The sequence below is a fragment of the Lycorma delicatula genome, chromosome 4, assembly GCF_047948215.1.
Source record: "Lycorma delicatula isolate Av1 chromosome 4, ASM4794821v1, whole genome shotgun sequence".
NCBI classification, from domain to species: domain Eukaryota; kingdom Metazoa; phylum Arthropoda; class Insecta; order Hemiptera; family Fulgoridae; genus Lycorma; species Lycorma delicatula.
The window spans coordinates 217,344,133-217,362,340 of record NC_134458.1 but is presented as its reverse complement, the minus strand read 5'-3'; the positions used below and the strand labels follow the sequence as shown (position 1 = coordinate 217,362,340).

At 27.0% G+C, this 18,208-nt stretch overlaps 1 pseudogene; it reads left to right on the top strand.

Moving 5' to 3' along the window:
- Nucleotides 1–18,208, top strand: part of LOC142322804 (nucleolar protein 6-like) — a 110,697-nt pseudogene that overhangs the window by 81,866 nt on the left and 10,623 nt on the right.

The window sequence follows — 18,208 nt, the reverse complement described above, 5'->3', positions numbered from 1 at the left end:
TACTAAACTTTATGGGTGTATTCCTCTGATTAAAATAGTGTAAAAAGTAAACATAAATATGAGTCCAAACTAATTCATTTTTTACTTATACCCAATAAAAAATATTCTCTTTTTGGTCATAAAAGATAAAAACCGAATTTTTTGCTATGCGGTAATGTTTTGGGATGCTTCCTCAATTGTAGTGCATGTTTCAAGAGCCAGAAGTTGGTAGTTTGAATTAAATATAATAAGCCACTAAAACATTATTGTACAGCAATTTATTTCAGAAAAATTCTTGATAGTTCCAAGTATTTATATACTGAGATTTGCCAAATCATGCTTTTATGAATCACGTGATGCATGGATGGCAGATGCCAAATATTGATAATTATGTATGAAATCATAAAATTGATATCATTCTACCAGTTGTGTAAGTCTACCTCAAATCATACCTCTAGTAAGATATTTTAACTAACAGAAAATTAAGTTGTTAACTTCCCAATATTTGTTCTATATAAAAGAAATAATAGTAATAATAGATTTTCATATTTTGTTTTTTGTGTATGTAAAATATTCTTTTATATTTGTGTTTGTAAATGTAAATAGTTTTATCCAACCTATTAAATTATTATTTATAACCTGTAATTGTAAGAATGTTAAATTTCATTTTCTATGTTTATTTTATTTATTTAATGTTTGTAGTTAAATGATAAGAACCACATACACAGTATTTCACTATCAAAATTTTTAATAGATTAAAAAATGTAATTATTTTACGATAAAGTTTTTTTACAGTATACGCAGAATATTTTATTAATGTTTATTTCTTACCAGACGTTGAGTTTTCGAGTGCAAGCTTTATCTGATGATCAACAAAGAGTATGTGAAGCTCTAGTATTATTAATAGTTGAAGATATTAATGATCATACTCCACAATTCTTAGAACAGGTAATATTTATTATTAAACCGTAAAATACAAATATTTAATTATAATTTTACAGAAGTTTTATCAGTTTTTTTTTATGTGTTAATGTGTGATAAAAAAGATATTAGCTATCTGAATCTAATTATTACTTACTATGAGGAACGTTCAGTAATTAACGAGACAAACTGATGTAGAAAAAAAAATTTATTCTATGATAATGAAACTTGCACTACTTTTCAACATAGTTTCCAGCAACATTTAGACACTTGTTCCACTGTTCTGTGAACTTTATGATTTCTGCTGTATAGAAGTGTTTCATGTACCATTTGAAAAAAGTTTAATCCATTCATGTGCCCACTCAAAAAGTCTTTTGAGTAGACTAAACAAATAAAAATTGTACGGTGCAAGGTCTGGGCTGTAAGGAGTATGTGGAAACACCTCCCACACCAACTTCTTGAGCATTTTTCCCGTTCTCTGAGCAATGTGGGGTGTGCATTGTCATGAAGAATCACACCTTTTGAGACAAATATTAAAAATAGCCCGGATGTTTTTGCTTTATTGTGGGTCTCACTTTCTATTGGAGCATGTTGGAATAGTACTCACTGCTCATGGTACATTGTTATTCTAAATAGTCACCAAAAATTGGGTCTGTAAGTCCCAGAAGACAGTCAACATCACTTTACCAGCTGATGCGTGAGTTTAAAATTTTTTTTTTGGTGGGCAAATCCGGGTGTTTTTACTTAAGTCTTTGCCATTTGAATTTGGGCTGGAAATGATGTAGCCACATTTCATCACAGATTATTATACAAGTACGATCTAGAAAGTATTTATCTTTCACTTCAAACCATTCTTTGAGCTCAAAACAATTGCGAATCCGAATGTCTTTATGGGCTTGTGTCGACTATCTTGGAACCCATCTCAAACACGTTTTGTGATAATTCAGCATGTCATGAATGATTGAATGCACGTTTTCAACATTATTATTACACAAACTAATAATTTGGGAAATTTTGACTCACATCTATCGTCATGAATAAGATCATTTATGTAATTTTGCGGTGCAGTAGTCAAAACTTCAACCAGTCTTCCAAAGTAAGGAAGAACAGTTGCACTTGTTCTGCTCAAATTAAACTGTTCCACACACTTATACACATTACTGCGGTTTAAACATGTTTCACCATACTGTTTCAACATAACTTGAGTAAATTTTCACCAGTTTCACACCTGATAAAAAAAAATCATAGCACTGAACGATGCTTTTCTGGCATACACATTTCAAGTAGAGCTGACATTCTGAAATCAACAAAAGAAGTTATGTTTATATTAATTATGATTGAACAGCTAATTAAATATGTTCCCAAGGTTGCCAACTTGACCCTCAAAAGATTTCATTGTCGTTGAATGAATATCTTCAATACATTATGGGTGCAAAGTGAAAATTTATGTATCTTACTGCTAATGAATATTTTTATAATTTAAATCCCATGAGTTAAAATAAAAACGTTATTCCATGCAGTCAACTAATATAAAAAATATTCAACCTCTTTCATGCTATTATAACAAAAATGTTCATCTGAAAGACTGCTGGAAAGAATGATTCTATATGACTAACAAGCTTGGTTAACGTACATTTATTTCATTAAACAGGCAATATTCCATATTAAGAGCTTTTTCTACATTTATATGGTATATTGAGATATAATTTTGTATTTTTGCAATCAAATATTTAAACACACATGCATTTTGTAACTTAATTGTAAAAATCTTAAAAAAGTATGGGTTTGATTAATGGTTTATTAATATGTTTTTTCCTAGAAATACCACGGTTCAGTTATAGAAGGTGCTAATAAAGGAACACCTGTATTGACTGTTAAAGCAACTGATGGTGATTTAGCTAGAACTCCTCAAGGATTTGGTGATATTCGTTATTCGTTAACTGTTTCACCAGTTAACGTTATGCTGGATTGTTTGATATTGATTCTATTACTGGGGAAATTAAGGTAAGCTATTTTTTAAATTACTATTTTATCTTAACCTAATTAATATTTAACCATTTATAAACAGATTAATTGTTCTAATCAGAACATTTAAATTATATTACTGACCATAATGAAGTGATAATGTTTCTGGCTTTTATCTGAAAGATTCTGGGTTAAGATTCCAGTCAGGTTTGGCATTTTTTACAAATTTCAAACATTAAGCTCTTGTCATTAATGTTAACTGTAACTGGAGTAATTGTGTATTCTTTCTTGGGGGAAATTTGTATTCTTTCTTGGAAACAAATATAGTTTTAGCAATTATTTGTTTGTTACCTGAGGTATATTGTTGCAAACTTATACAGAGTTAGAAGAAAATTGGAGGCGTTTTCATACTACAAAACTGAATGATTAAATTAAATTAAACTGAATGATTAATTAAGTAGATGACAGAAATATATGTACATGTATATAGTTACTGTTTTATTTGAAATTTCTATTTGCTGTTATGAATTCATCTTTAATTTTAAATAACAAAATGGAGTAAGATAATTACTCCCATCTTTTTTTTTTTAATTATCAACTACCAAAATTGCAAATATACGTAGTAAATTAAATGGGACAAGCTTTTGGGATTTCTTGTGTTACACATTGCATTCTATATAAGTGGTATACTTGTAACACTTACTCAAAAATAACTCGATTATTAATTGTTCAACAATTTATCATTAAGTGAGCAAAAGTGTGCATTCTTATTTATACAAGGCATGTTTTTTTTTTGTTTTAAATAAGTACCATTTTAATATAAAAAATAATAAGCAGATTTTTTAAAAAAATTATTCACCTGAAAGCCTGGATTTTAATCTAAAATTCTTCATAATTACCACATACATTAAGCACTTGTTACATCATGTGATCAGCTTCTGCATTTCAGCTCATAGAAATCTGCTGCCTGAGAAGATATAACCTTTGCTGATTGACTGGGAGCTGGTCTAGTGATTAATTTCTCATCGCAAATCAGCTGATTTTGAAGTTGAGAATTCTAAGGTTCAAATCCTAGTAAAGGCAGTTACTTTACTTTATATGGATTTGAATATTAGATCGTGGATACCGGTATTCTTTGGTGGTTGGGTTTCAATTAACCATACATCTTAGGCTTGGTCGACCTGAGACTTTACAAGTCTACATTTCATTTACATTCATACATTTCATCCTCTGAAGTAACACATTACAGTAGTTTTGGTAGCTAAACAGAAAAAAAAAGAGCTTTGTAAGTCGGGTGCTAGGTCAACACTAAACAGTGAGTGTTCAATTTGTTCCCAGATAAATGATATGATGAGATCTTAGGTTCAATGAGAGGCATGTGGCCAAGCATTGCAGTGAAGTAGCAATATTCCCATGCTGAGCACATTATGCCTTCTGTTTTTGATTGCACAATGCAGTGTAATAGGTCTCGCAATATGTCTGTGGATTTATCAATTCACCCCAAGACAAAACTCAACAAGCAACACCTCTGCCTATCCTAAAATACAGTGCACGTGATTTTCCAGGCTAACATTGTTTGCTTGAACTTCACTTTCTTGGGAGGTGTTGAGTGTCTCCATTCCATGGATTGTTGTTTTGATTCCTGTGTAATGTGAGACACCCGTGTCTTCTCACCAGTAACAATTCAGTTTAAAAATGGATCGCCTTCATTGTTGTGTATCATTGTGTAGTTGTATCTTCATTGTTGTGAGAAAATTCAAAGCACTGGCTAAATGTTTGATTTTGTGCAACTCTGTCAACACTTTTGGTACCCAGTGTCAGCACAACTTCCAAAAATTTAAGCTTAGAGGCACAATTTCATAGAGAATACTTCTTGAAATTAAAGGAAATTCATTACATAGAGATGAAATCATAAACCATTTATTCTCATAGACTTTTCCATTAACTCTCTGCAACAGATCATGAGTAATGACAGATGGTTGCCCTCTCCATGCCAAATTGTGTACTTTTGTATGGCCCTCTTTAATCTCCTAGTCCCATTTTCTCACCATTCCATTGAACATAGTGTAATCTCTGTACACTTCACTAATCTCTCAATGAATTTTGACTGCTTTCGTATCTGTTGCATTTAAGAAACAAATTACAGCACATATTTGACGATCAGTGGCACTGTCTAAAGTGATAGACACTTTAAACTGTAAACAAAGACTAACAATCGTGTAATTATGTCTTTAGCAAGCCAGTAGATGTAGTTACTCGGTGCACATGTGGAAAACAATGACAGCATACTGCAATAAACATATATCAAAAAGGCTACTTAAAAGACATACCTCATACTTTGCAAGATTTTTATAAAATTAAATCATATGCTTTTATAGACCTGCTGATGTTAAGTATACTACAAATTTAGGGGTTCCCGTTATCCAAAGGTATCCAAGTTGCACTGATCTGCCAGTTAAATTGATAGATCACTCTTTCTGCGTCCTTCTGGAAATATGTTGTATTTATTAAACAAAATTATAGAAAATGACTGGTTTCAATAAAAATTAACTAACTAATAAAACCATACATCATGTTGAATTAGTATCACATGATGTGAAAGCCAATTGTAGTTATGCCCATGGCGTTAAGATATCTATCTATATTGTTGTTTTCGGTTGTTATATTTAATTTAGAATAGAAGAGTAAATGAAAAACACAATTTTAATTAAGTTTTTTGAACATGGCACTGTTGGTAAAATAACTATTATACACAATTTTAAGAACAGCTTACCAAAATTCCAATTTACTTCCTCAAGCGCTTTCGGCTATTCTGCCCATCTTTAAGAGGAATTTATAATTAAAATATATTTTTAAAAAAGTAAAATTCACGTAATAAAATTAAGTACATAACAATTATCGTCATTTTGTATTGTTCATAAGTTAAAGTAACTATGTCCGTTTTATAAGTGTCACAATTGTTATGAAATCTGTTGATAGTGGAATCAGTTTAGTCAACTTAATAATTGTTGTTTATTATTTGGTTATATAAAATGTCATCATCGAATTTAATCTGTTCATTTATAAATCTGTTGTTATTACATGTGGTGTTTATGAGATTAAAGGCATTATAAAAATTATTAGAATAATCCAGTACTTCCATGAATTTATTTGGATTATAATTATGTTTAATATTTAAGATGTGTTTTGCAAAATTTGAGCAGTCTTTGTATTTCTTTGTTATACAATTGATATGTTCTTTAGTTCTAATTAAAAAGGTACGATTGGTGATACCAGTATATCATAATTTGCAATGAAATACACACCCTGTTTGTTCATATTATATTTATTTCCAGTTAAGGTTTTAGTTGGATCTATTTAATTATAGATTATCTATTAATATTATTATCTATTTAATATTTATATAATTTATGATTTTATTATTAGTAGTATTTGCTGTATTAAAATTAAATAATTTATATATATTTTATTAAATTTTCTATAGCTTAAATTATATTCTATTTTTACATATTTGTTTTCTAAGTTATTTTTTAATTTTATTTTTCCTCTTATATATAATTTACTTTTTAATTTGAAGTATAATTTATCTGTTAAATTATCATTATATCCATTTGATGTGGCAATGTATTTAATATTATTTAATTAATTATTTAATTTTATAGTATTACGTTTAAGATATTTGATTGCTCTGTATAGTGAGGAATTGAAAGTGAAAATTTTTTTGTTTCTATGTATGAAAATGACTAAAGTGAAGTACGATATTTTGTTGGGTTGGTTTCCTATATATGTTTATCTTCAGTTTATTATTATTGAAGATTTTATTAATTGTTATATTTAGATAATCAATTCTATTGTTAATTTCTTGATTCACAGTAAAATTAATTGTTCAGTTGATTATTTTATTACGTTTACAAATTATCTGTTTATTATAAATACTAAAATTTCATCACTACATGTGATCCAACATTTTTATTTAGTATGCATTTAAAAATAATGTGCGTAATATTAAAAATCACTACATACATCTTCTGATTACTACACTAAGAAGAACCCATTGGACCTTTCTTTCCATAAACAATGTATCATGGAATGTAAAATAATTTTGATTTGAACAATGTAGTGTTATTGCTTGATTAATGATGATTTATTGGTTTATACTGTTATAGTCAAGTAATTTTTGTACAAGTTTTATATTTCCTTGTTAAATTTCTTTTATGTTGCACAAAATAAAATAGTTGTATTTCCTAATTGTATTTCTTTTAAATTTTCTACTACCTTTTTGATCTCGTGGAGTATATTTTCTACTTTATCTTTGCAGTTATTTAATGGCTTTAGTTCAGAATTTTAATTTATGAGGTCAAATTATAGTTTATTAATTCTTTTTTTTTAAATTTATTTACTTGCACATATTATGTTTTGTATATTTTAATAATAGGAATATTTATCTGCTTTTGTAATGGGTCTATTGAATAAAAAATTTTTTTTTATTTCTTTCTATAAATGTATTAGTTTAATTGTAAATTAAATTTTGGAGTGTTATTTTTATCAAAATTTATGTTTATGTATATTATTATTTAATTATTAACATGTGATTGTAAAAAAAATCTTTTTATAAATAATATTCAATAATAACAATGAAACAACAAAAAAATATGAAAAAAAAATCAGAAGTTATTAGTGAAATAAATTTTATGTACTTTTAAAAATGTGCATATGTAATTTAATTGGCATTATTACATGTGTGCATGCGCGCATACACGTGTGTATAATAGATTTGGTGAAATATCTGATTATTTAATATTAATTGAAAATTATAATTTAGAATTGTATTATTTTTGGATATTCTAGTTAAATTTCTGTTCAATTTTATTTAATTATTCTGGAATTTCTGTTTAATTTATCTACATTGAAGTTAACTACAAAGTGACTGAAAAATAGACCCTCACAAGAACAACATATATACTGAGGCATACATGCCTGATCTTTAATAAATTGCAAAAAATTCTTATTTTTAGTTTATTAATCCTCTGATTTTGTTGGTCAGTATTTTCCCTAAGATGGAGTTTATCATTATTTCGTTTAGTTGTTATTTGTTGCCAGTCACTATCGCTCTTTGGTTTGATATAACTCTTCTGATCCTAATTTATGTTTACATTCTCTAGTTTTCAAATTTTCTCTCATTTTATATTCTTCATCCTCTTAATCGTTTTATTTTTTCCTTGGTGTAACATTTTCTTCCTCTTTATATTTATCATCTCTTAATGTTTTTATTTTTTTTGTTTGCAACATTTTCTTCCTTTTTTTTAATTTAAATATTTTGATTTATTAATAATATAATTCTTAACCTCTGATTGTAAAAAAAAAACTTTTACAATAAATAATAATTCAGTAATAATAAAAAGAAAATATGAAGAAAAATCAGAAGTTATTAGTGAAATAACATTTTATGTACTTTTAAAAATGTGTATATATAATTTAATTTAATAGGTGTACAAGGAAGTCATGTGGTGTCCACATCAGATTATTATTTTTTTTTTAATAAAAGGGAAATAAACTGTTATAGTTAATACTACGTAAAAATAATGTTGTTTGTTTATTTTAAAGTTTGGAAACCATAGTTGTTACTAATTTACACATGTATTCTGTATAATTCTGTATAGTTTTTTAAAGTCTATATTTTTTTTGTACAAGTCATCAATTACAGGTTAAAAAGTCTTTTTTTGTATATATAAAACACTTCCTTTATAATTGTATTATTTACTTTGATTTTTAAGTAAGGAGATAACTTTTTTAAACATTTTTTAATGAATTCAACATTAATTTAATGTTGAATTTGTGTTATTGTGTTATTTTTAATTCTTTATCTTATTATACATACATACATACATACATACATACATATATATAGACTCGTTACTCTGTACTATTATACAAATATAAATAAATAATTTGATCCACCAAGTACAGAATAAAATTAAATTAGGTAGGATGACACTTAACCTTATATCATTGTATATTCACAAGAGTACTTTCATGGTTTTCTCCTATCTTCAGTTGATATAATCTTTTTATTGTTCATGTAAAATTACATACACACCATTAACAAAATCAATTCTTGATACATACAATAAAACAGAATTTGCTAAAGCTTTAGATATAAAATTAAAAAAAAATTGAAAGTTAAAGTTACAAATTCCATTCATAAAAATATGTCGTCAAATGATAAAAATATTAATTAAAAGTTAAAATGATAAATGTGTTAAAAAGAATGAATTTGTGTGTGTGTGATTTAGGTAGCTAATATTATATTACTGTCAAATTCATTTTTGTTAACTTTTAATTAATATTTTTATTATTTGACGACATATTTTTATGAATGGAATTTGTAACTTTAACTTTCAATTTTTTTTTAATTTTATATCTAAAGTTTTAGAAAATTCTGTTTTATTGTATATATCAAGAATTGATTTTGTTATTGGTTGTATTTATAATATGTAACTTTACGTGAATAATAAAAAGATTGTATCAACTGTAAATGTGAAAAATTGTCAAAGTACTCTTTATATACAATGTATAATGATTATGTAATTATGTGATTATGTATTATGTGATTATAATGATTATGATTCTGTGTAATGATATAAGGTAAATATCATCCTACGTAATTTAATTTTATTCTGTACTTGATGAATCAAGTTTAATAATAAGTTTTATTAGTTGTGTTTAGTTTCTCGTAGACGATAAGCAAAAATGTATAAAATATATTTATTACATCTTTTGAATTAAAAGTGAGGTCTAGTTATAAAGTTTTGGAATATTTATAAATTTTTGTAACATCCTACTCAGAGTGAAGCCTATCTTTAATGTATTTCCTTCATAGGCGATGCTCTGATTTCAATTTGTCACCCCTGGAAGCAGTCTTGGTAGGCATTTTTCAGTATAGCATTTGTTTATTTGCAATTTTTTTTTATCCCAAATCATCATCCTTTTAAAGGGGATTTCAGTTTAAAGAATAAGCAAGGTCTGGTGAATCCTGGTCAGGTAATTGGGTTTCTGAGGAAGCATAGTTGTCTTAGTTTTGGCTGGAAATCAAGGCTGGTGAGTGAGCTAGCATTCAAACATATATGCAAAGTTTGTTACACAAACTTTGCAGGTATTTTTGTATTTTTTAATTTTTTTTCTTCATAAGATATGACAAGATCCTATTAATTTGTTGCAATCTTCTGCTAATTCTGAACTATCCACTAACTAGGAATGCATGATTTCATGATTATATGAAGTGTGAGGATTATTTACATGATGTTAAGGCACCAGATGTGGATGATTATCTGTTGATTGACAACTATCCTCAGTTCTCCTTAGCCATTTACAACAACACACACTGACCTTCATAAACATTTTTTATTTATGAGTCAGCTGTCATAAATATAAATATTACCTCATAAATATCACCCATCTTAATGCCCAAAACAATTTTTACATGTACTTGAACAGCTGTAATTCAATAAATATCTGCTGTAGAATGATGAAACTGGTGACAGATTAGGCTTGAAGTAATTCACTTTGCCAAACCACTTATAAGCAATTGTAACAATTCATGTTGATGGATTACTGAAAAAGTTCAAGAATGATTTGTGTAGTTTTATAAAAAGTCTAATTTTTCAAAATTAAAGAAAAATATTTTGGGAAATTCAGTTTTGAAATTTTAACTCTCATATTAAAACCATTTAGGATTTCTTTTAGAGTGATTTTGAATTTTTGTAAACTTTCTAATCTATTGGTTTAATAAGAAATCTAACATTGGTTTAATATGAAGTCTGTTCAACCAATAATTCTAAAATTGTAGCCGATAATATAAATGGAAAAAATCTTGAGATTTTAAAAATAATTATATTAATATTTCTTGAGGTGCTAAAAGTTATGTGTAGATACTTAATATTCCACTCCATAATTAACATGATAAAACTTTTTAATAATTATATAAACACTTTTTTCACTTCAGTATTTTAGGAAATAAGTGTAAATAATTATATTTGCATGAATGGAGAAATTGCTGATTCTCTTCTTTTTTTTATATAACTAGAAAGCTGAAATTCAACATAGTTATTATCATCATTAGTTTATCAATTCATAAGGGAATAAATTAAGTAGGAGGAGGATTGAAAAAAGGTTCTGAGATTGGAAGAGCTTGAATCTTGATATAGTGATGGTTTTTCCATAGTGTACTTTATTTTGAAGGTTTTGCCCCACTTTTCCTATGGGGATGAAAAGGGATGTAAACTAACAAACAAGGAAACCCTTACATTACTTACTTTTTATTAGTTCTCCCTTTTTCTAAGTAGCTAGAAAAGTAAAATATTATAAAATTGTAGCCAATATATAACTGCAAAAAAATCTTAAGATTTTAAAAATAAATTTTATTAAAATTTCTTGAGGCGCTAAAAATTATGTGTGGATACTTAATATTCTACTCCATAATTAACATGATAAAACTTTTTCAAAATTATATAAACACACAAGTTATTCCAAAGGGGTCTTCAGCACGAGAGAGTTATTTTAAATAATAATCGCATAATTAAATAATGGTTAAAAAAGATATGCAGAGATCAGAACTGGAAACTTGAAAACTGATGTGGGTGTTCATGTACATCAAAGCTCCTTTCAAAAAAGTGTATTTCATATTTTTTTCCTAACGTGTGTAAAGATGTGAAGACCAATTTTCCATACAGTATACATAGCTTCAGTTAAAATGATACTGATGTCATATATAATTACTCCACTAACCTCAAGCTAATATTTACTCCAAGTTTGGGAATTTTCCTTAGAAACAAACCTAAAAGAGTTAAATTGCGTAGTTTTATCTCCTGACCTTCTTATCTCTTCTGTACCTGTTTTGATAGAAGCTTGAAATTGATCATAGATAATAAAATTAATATTCTATCAAATATCTCAGGTTTTCCATATGAACAACCCTGAAAAGCATGAAGCAGAATTGGAGTGCATTTCATCCCCTTACAAATTTTTTTATCCAGTTGTAATAAAAACTAAAATTTATTTTTGAAAGTAACTTTAATAAACTGAAAAAAAATTAGGTTTTCCTTTTTATTCCCCGTAAAAAGGGTCTTTGTTAATCACTTAGTAGAAAGTCCAAATGTTCTTTCATTAATCAGCAAGTGTATTAATTTTATTTTTGGAGGAACATTTAAATTATTTAGATTTTAAAATCCTAAAAATGATTCTTATTGAGGTAGTGTGTGAAAAAGTAAAACCAGGTTTGGCTAGTCTTTAGTGAACTGTAAGCTTCTCTCATGTAGCGAACAAAAGATGAATGAGTTATCATAGATCCCTTCTCATGAACTGAAATGGATTTCTTTCTTTTCTTAGAGTCTTAAAATGCAGTTGTGAAATAGATGAAAGTTCAGATGGTTTGAAACGCATGTAGATAAACTATACAATGTAATTTTTAAACAGAAAGAGTAGTTAGAATAATGGTAAGTAATAATGCTTACTTAAGTAAAATATATACCTGCCATAAGTGCATTAAACATAGAGGATTCATGATAATAATCATTTATATTGAGGAAGGATTAAATTTTAAGTTTAAAATTTGATACAGATGCTAACTAAAAAATTCTGACACCTTAATTCAAGATTTCAAACCATTTTTACAAGTATCAAAACTGGATAATGTTTCATATTTCCAGTTCATAGTCATAAATATTGGAAACATTTAACAAAAGCATCATGTGAAAGAATAAATACCTATTCATATATTCTGTTCACTGATAAAATTTCAGATTGACTTGATGAAAATTAAATACTGATGTGAAGCAAGTAAATGTGTGTGTGTGTGTGTGTGTTTCAAAAGGGCAATAAAAATAAAAAAGAGCTGAAAAATTCATTTGTTACTCATATGAAGAATTGGAATTTTATCTAGTTTAATTGTAAAGAAAAAAATTATTTTTCAATCATTTTGAAAATTTCTTGTTAGTGCTAAAAATATGTACAAAATGTGTTATCTTATAGTAACCATAAATTTTAACATAATCATTATTAGTTTAATAGTTTTATGCAAAGCAGTTATAGCTTTAACACATTAATTCTCAAACTTTTTTAAATCGGCCATCACCTTCCTTGACTGGCCTGAACGTCTCCAATTTTTTGTGGGCCTTTTACCATCCCCCTTGAAGGCCTCCAGCACCCACAAGAGAGCGTTATCGCCCACTTTAAGAATAAATGCTTTAGCATCTGATCTAAGATATTAGGTACTTTTTTTTTTTCATTTTTATTGCACCCATTTTGTGTGATGAGCAAAGGGTGCTCCTAAATCTTCGCTTATTGTCAGACATTATTATACAAGTATTTTAGTGTGAGTAAATTGGCTTGTATTATTACTACATGTATTATAACAACTATTAAATATAATATTCTTTGTGATGATGAAAGCCAAAAATGTCATGATGAAAGCCAAAAATATAATGATTATAGATGATCCAACTTGAGTCAGAAGTTGCTCATAAAAAAGACATGATCATTATCAAAAGTAACAGCCATTCTAAGCTTGATGGGGGGAAGTGCAGCATGAAATGGTTTCTGTTAACTTTCTTTTTGAGCCAAATGTATGGTTTAATATCGGCATAACCAAGCCCACAAAATTGCAGGTGATATACAGTTCAACAAGTGATACTTGCAGAACTCTGTTCATAACCACAGGGCCTGACTGCATAGTGGACATCATTACTTTAAAACAAAGAAACTTTGAATGGTGCCTCATTTAGTTCAGATCTTGTACATGGAATAGATTCATAAGAAAAACTGGGATAGATAGTGCAAAGCAGTACAAAGTAATGCATCCATTTTTTGTTGTGAAACAGTGCATTATATACACTACTTCAACTAAGTAGGAGAATTTTACAATAAATGGTAAAAGAATAATTTTTTACTTCATAAGTACCCATAAAATAAAATTTTACATCAAACATGCAGTCAGTTTTCTTGTAATTTATAATAAAAAGTTTATATATAAAATTAAGATAATAAACTCTGTTGCTAATGTAAAAATAAAGTACATGCAATGAATAAAAATTATACTAAACATATTTAAACAAACTGAACATGAGCATCGTAAAAAATGAAATTAAATAAAAAGTAGTAGTAGAAAATCAATAATTACAGTTGCAATGATTATCAAAGAAACAATAGACATTACCACTTAAATATCAGCAATTTATAACAGTGTGATCAAAACATCTCTAAATTTCATTGGTGATAACAATGTATTAGCTAAAAAACTTTTATAATGTAGTATGGCAGTTTTGGATCTGAAAATGACAATTGGTTCAAAGCATTTATGCAGCTATTCACTAATTCAACCACTTTTACAATGATTTATTTAAATTTTAATATGACATTTTTTAATTATAAATAAATAGTGATTTTTAAATTAAATAATAGGTTAGACTAGTTGCATGATTTATCAAATGTGAAGCAAATAGTTTTTAATTAAACATACCTGAGAAAGTATATTTATTTTGCTATTATTTTAAAGTTTTAGTATTTTAAATTAATGCTAAGTAATTAATTGCTCATGCTTAATGGTTGTGTATTATGAAGTGTTATAAATAAAAAAATGTAAAATGGCAAAAAGAGTGAGTGCTACAGGTTTTCAGAAGCATTTTAATCAGTTTATATAAGTAAGATATGTGCCTGTGCTGCAGTTTTCATTTAAAAACTTTGGAACATTTACAGTGTGTTTATAAATTTTCTTGTGTTTACATACTGAAACAGGTTAATCAAAATATAAAAAATGTTTTGCCACATATTATGTACTTGCTGCATGAACTATAATATAAATATTTCTTATTTTTAAAAGTTTCATGTATATAAATGAACGCATGATTGACAGAAATAAAATTTGAATGAATATTATTGGAGCTATAAAAAACTGGAATTGATATAAAATTCATAGTTGAATTTTTGCTTAGATTATGTTATATTCTATTATTAATGTATTTGATTATATCAAAGTTTTATTATTGTTATTTTGTACATTTATTTTTATTTAACACACAAGTTGTCTCATGAAGAACAACAACAGTTATTTCAGGATATGTACTGCATAAAAATAAAATAATAAATAGATTTTAAATAAAGAAGTTCATATAAATAGATGTTTAGAAACTTTGCTTTTGAGTTATAAATAGCAAAAAATTTTGTCATAATTCCTGCTTCTGTTGCAAAGTGAAACTATTGAAATTCTTATTTACCCAAATTATTACAAAAAATTAATGGCTGTATATGTTTGTTGACATCACATGAAAAAATATATATGTCTTTCAGTTAAAATATATCTTTCAGTTTTTGAGAGAACTGTTGTCAAGCCCAAAAATTTAATAAAAAGCACACTTTTCAGGTCTGGTGTAACTTTCTTTGTTAAATTTGCAGTAAATTTATAAAATTTTGTATATTAAATTAATAGAGTCTAATTCAGAGAAAATTGTAAATATTCAATCAAGTAACAGCAGATAAAGGATTTAGCAATTTTTACTTGTTTAACAAAACATAGCAGAAACATTTTTTAATTTTGACTGACTCAAAGATCTTTTTTATATTGAAAAAAAAGAATGTAAAAAAATAATTACTCAAAGTAAATAATTAAAACAATACATTACAGACATATAGCTAAGAATTATTCAAAATATTGATAGTCACTGCATACATAATTCTCCGCTAATCATGTATATAAAAACATTTTTATCATGTATCTTTTATATAAATGTACATGGGTTGTATAAAATTTCTTGGGTGTTCTCTGTATTATATCTGGTTAGTTTCACATGCTTAATTCATTAACTTATTGTTCATACATTAAAGATTTCATGTTACCCCACAGGTCCAGTGTTGGTTAGGTGATCTTGCAATCAACTAAGATTGTTCGCTAATTTTTTAACTTAATATTGCCATTAAAATGGTACCTTATTTAATTGTTAACTCTTTTAATTTAAAAAAAAAATTCTACCAGATTTTTCAATAATTTAAAAGATCATTGGTTTGGTTTTTTAATATCGACAATATTTTACTATCAGACATGGTATGTTTAAGGTCTAAATTTCTTTTATCTATGACAGTGAACTTTACATGCATTGGTTTCCTCAGAATTAAATTCTCTACAAATCTTGTTAAGTAGTTTTATTTGTTAAAAAAGTATTTTTTTTTTTTTTTACTCATATTTTTTGTGTTTTACTCAATAGTTTTCTTGAAAACTACTGAAGATACAGTTCTAGGACCATTAAAAAAAAATTGCAGATAAAGTTAACTAATTAAAATCACTAATTTTGCACTTTAATTTGTAACCCAAGAATTTCATTGTAGCCTATCATTTTTACTTCTAGAACAGAAATCAGCTCAAATCTTTGCTAATTATAACAAGGCATTTCTAGGCCTGTATGTCTATAGTATGAACATTTTTCTTATTTTCACTAATAGAACATATCCTGAAATAACTTCCTGGACGAAGTTGTTTCTTCATGAGACACCGTGTATGTATGTGTGTGTGTATATATATATATATGAATGTAATAAAACAACTTTACTTATAGACCTGTCAAAAAATCATTACATTATTATAAAATGCAGCTCTTTATTGGAGTAACAAAAAATCAAACTTTGCTAAATAAAATAAATATTTTTGAAAAAGAATATGTATATTTCAGGAACAGTATTCATTTGATGTCCAACATATGTTTATCAAAAAGACAGCACATTTAAAAATACATTTTGTAAAGCAATACAGTCAAATTTATTAAGAGATAAAAAATATGGTATTATAATTTTTTATTGTAAAAATCGTTTTAAGAAATTAATTTCTAAAAGTTTAAGAAATATTGGTCTGACTTGACCAATAAAAAAAAACAGGAGGCCTTGGATATGTAATCCAAGCTGTAATAAGCTGCTAGTTATGTTTTTTGTGTAACTGCTAACTACGAAATAAAAGAGTGCTTGGAAAATTCCACAGGTTCAAAAAAGAGGGTGGTAGTTAACCCATAGAGCTTTTATAAAGAAGTGGCTGACAGGATCCCATAGATAGAACTAGGACAGAAGGTGATGTAACTTCCATGGCAGTCATCAAGTAATGATAAATAAATGAAGGGGAGGGAAGAGAAAGAGAACTGCTTCTAAGTGGGCTAGATTGATTAATTGTTTTGCACAGGACCTAACCTCTGCTATACTTCACTTCACAAAAATGAACAACCAATTTCCAACAACTAGAAATCAACAAAATTAACTTTTCGGTTTGGTTGGGACATTGAAAAAACTGAGTGTGTATGGCAATATGTTAGTTTTACAAAGTACAAAGCTTGTTAAGGAAGGTCCAAAATGGAACTTCCTTAAAAAAATTTCTATGTGCGAGTCCTGTGAGGTTTATGGTAGAGAAACATGTCCTCAGGGCTGTGTATTAAGCTTTATTATTTTCAATAGTGATAAGCAAGATTATTAAGAATTTACTTAAACCATCATGTTATATGTTAACAATTTTACATCCTTGTGACACCCATGTCTTTTGCCTAGTGTTTGCTTCAAAATTCATAAAGTCCTTTTTAAATGGGCAATGGGTTCATATTTTCAACTGCTGAAACAGCATGTGATTGCTTTTCTTTTTTAAGAATCAATGATAATCATAAATAATTTTGTGTCATTAGGAATCTCGTTACCATCCATAAATAACACTTTAAAATCTTTAATTTTCAAAATTATGGGCAGTTTCATTATTGTCCATATTTTCTAAAGTATTTGAAAAAATTATGAAAATTATACTTTAAACATTTCTTGAAAAGCATAATGTATTTACAGACTTTCACTACGATTTTAGAAAAAAATTGTTTATGACTCAGCTGTTTCCCAGATTTTTAGAAAATGTATTAAATAATGTAAATAAAAATATAGATTAACAAGGTAACAGAACTGTTTTTTTTTCTCAGTGTAATATTTTGGCTTATGAGGAAAAGCTTTATTATATTTTAATTACAATTTTTAATAAATTCCTGAACCATTTTGAAAAATCATCTCATCAATTTATTTAAAATGGAATTAAAAGATTTCTTTGGCAGAAACAATATTAATTGTGGAAGATTATTTAAATAATACTTTTTTTTTAATTGAAAAAATAGTGTTTTCTCCATCTTTGTTCAACATACACATAAATATATTCTCAAATAATTTTGCCAATACCTTATGAATTGTGATTTATTTTGTAGTTATTTTTTTTTATATTTAGTATCTTCATGTTTTATTCTCAACAGTATTTCACATGTTTATATGTATATTTTAAATAATTGTTATGTGA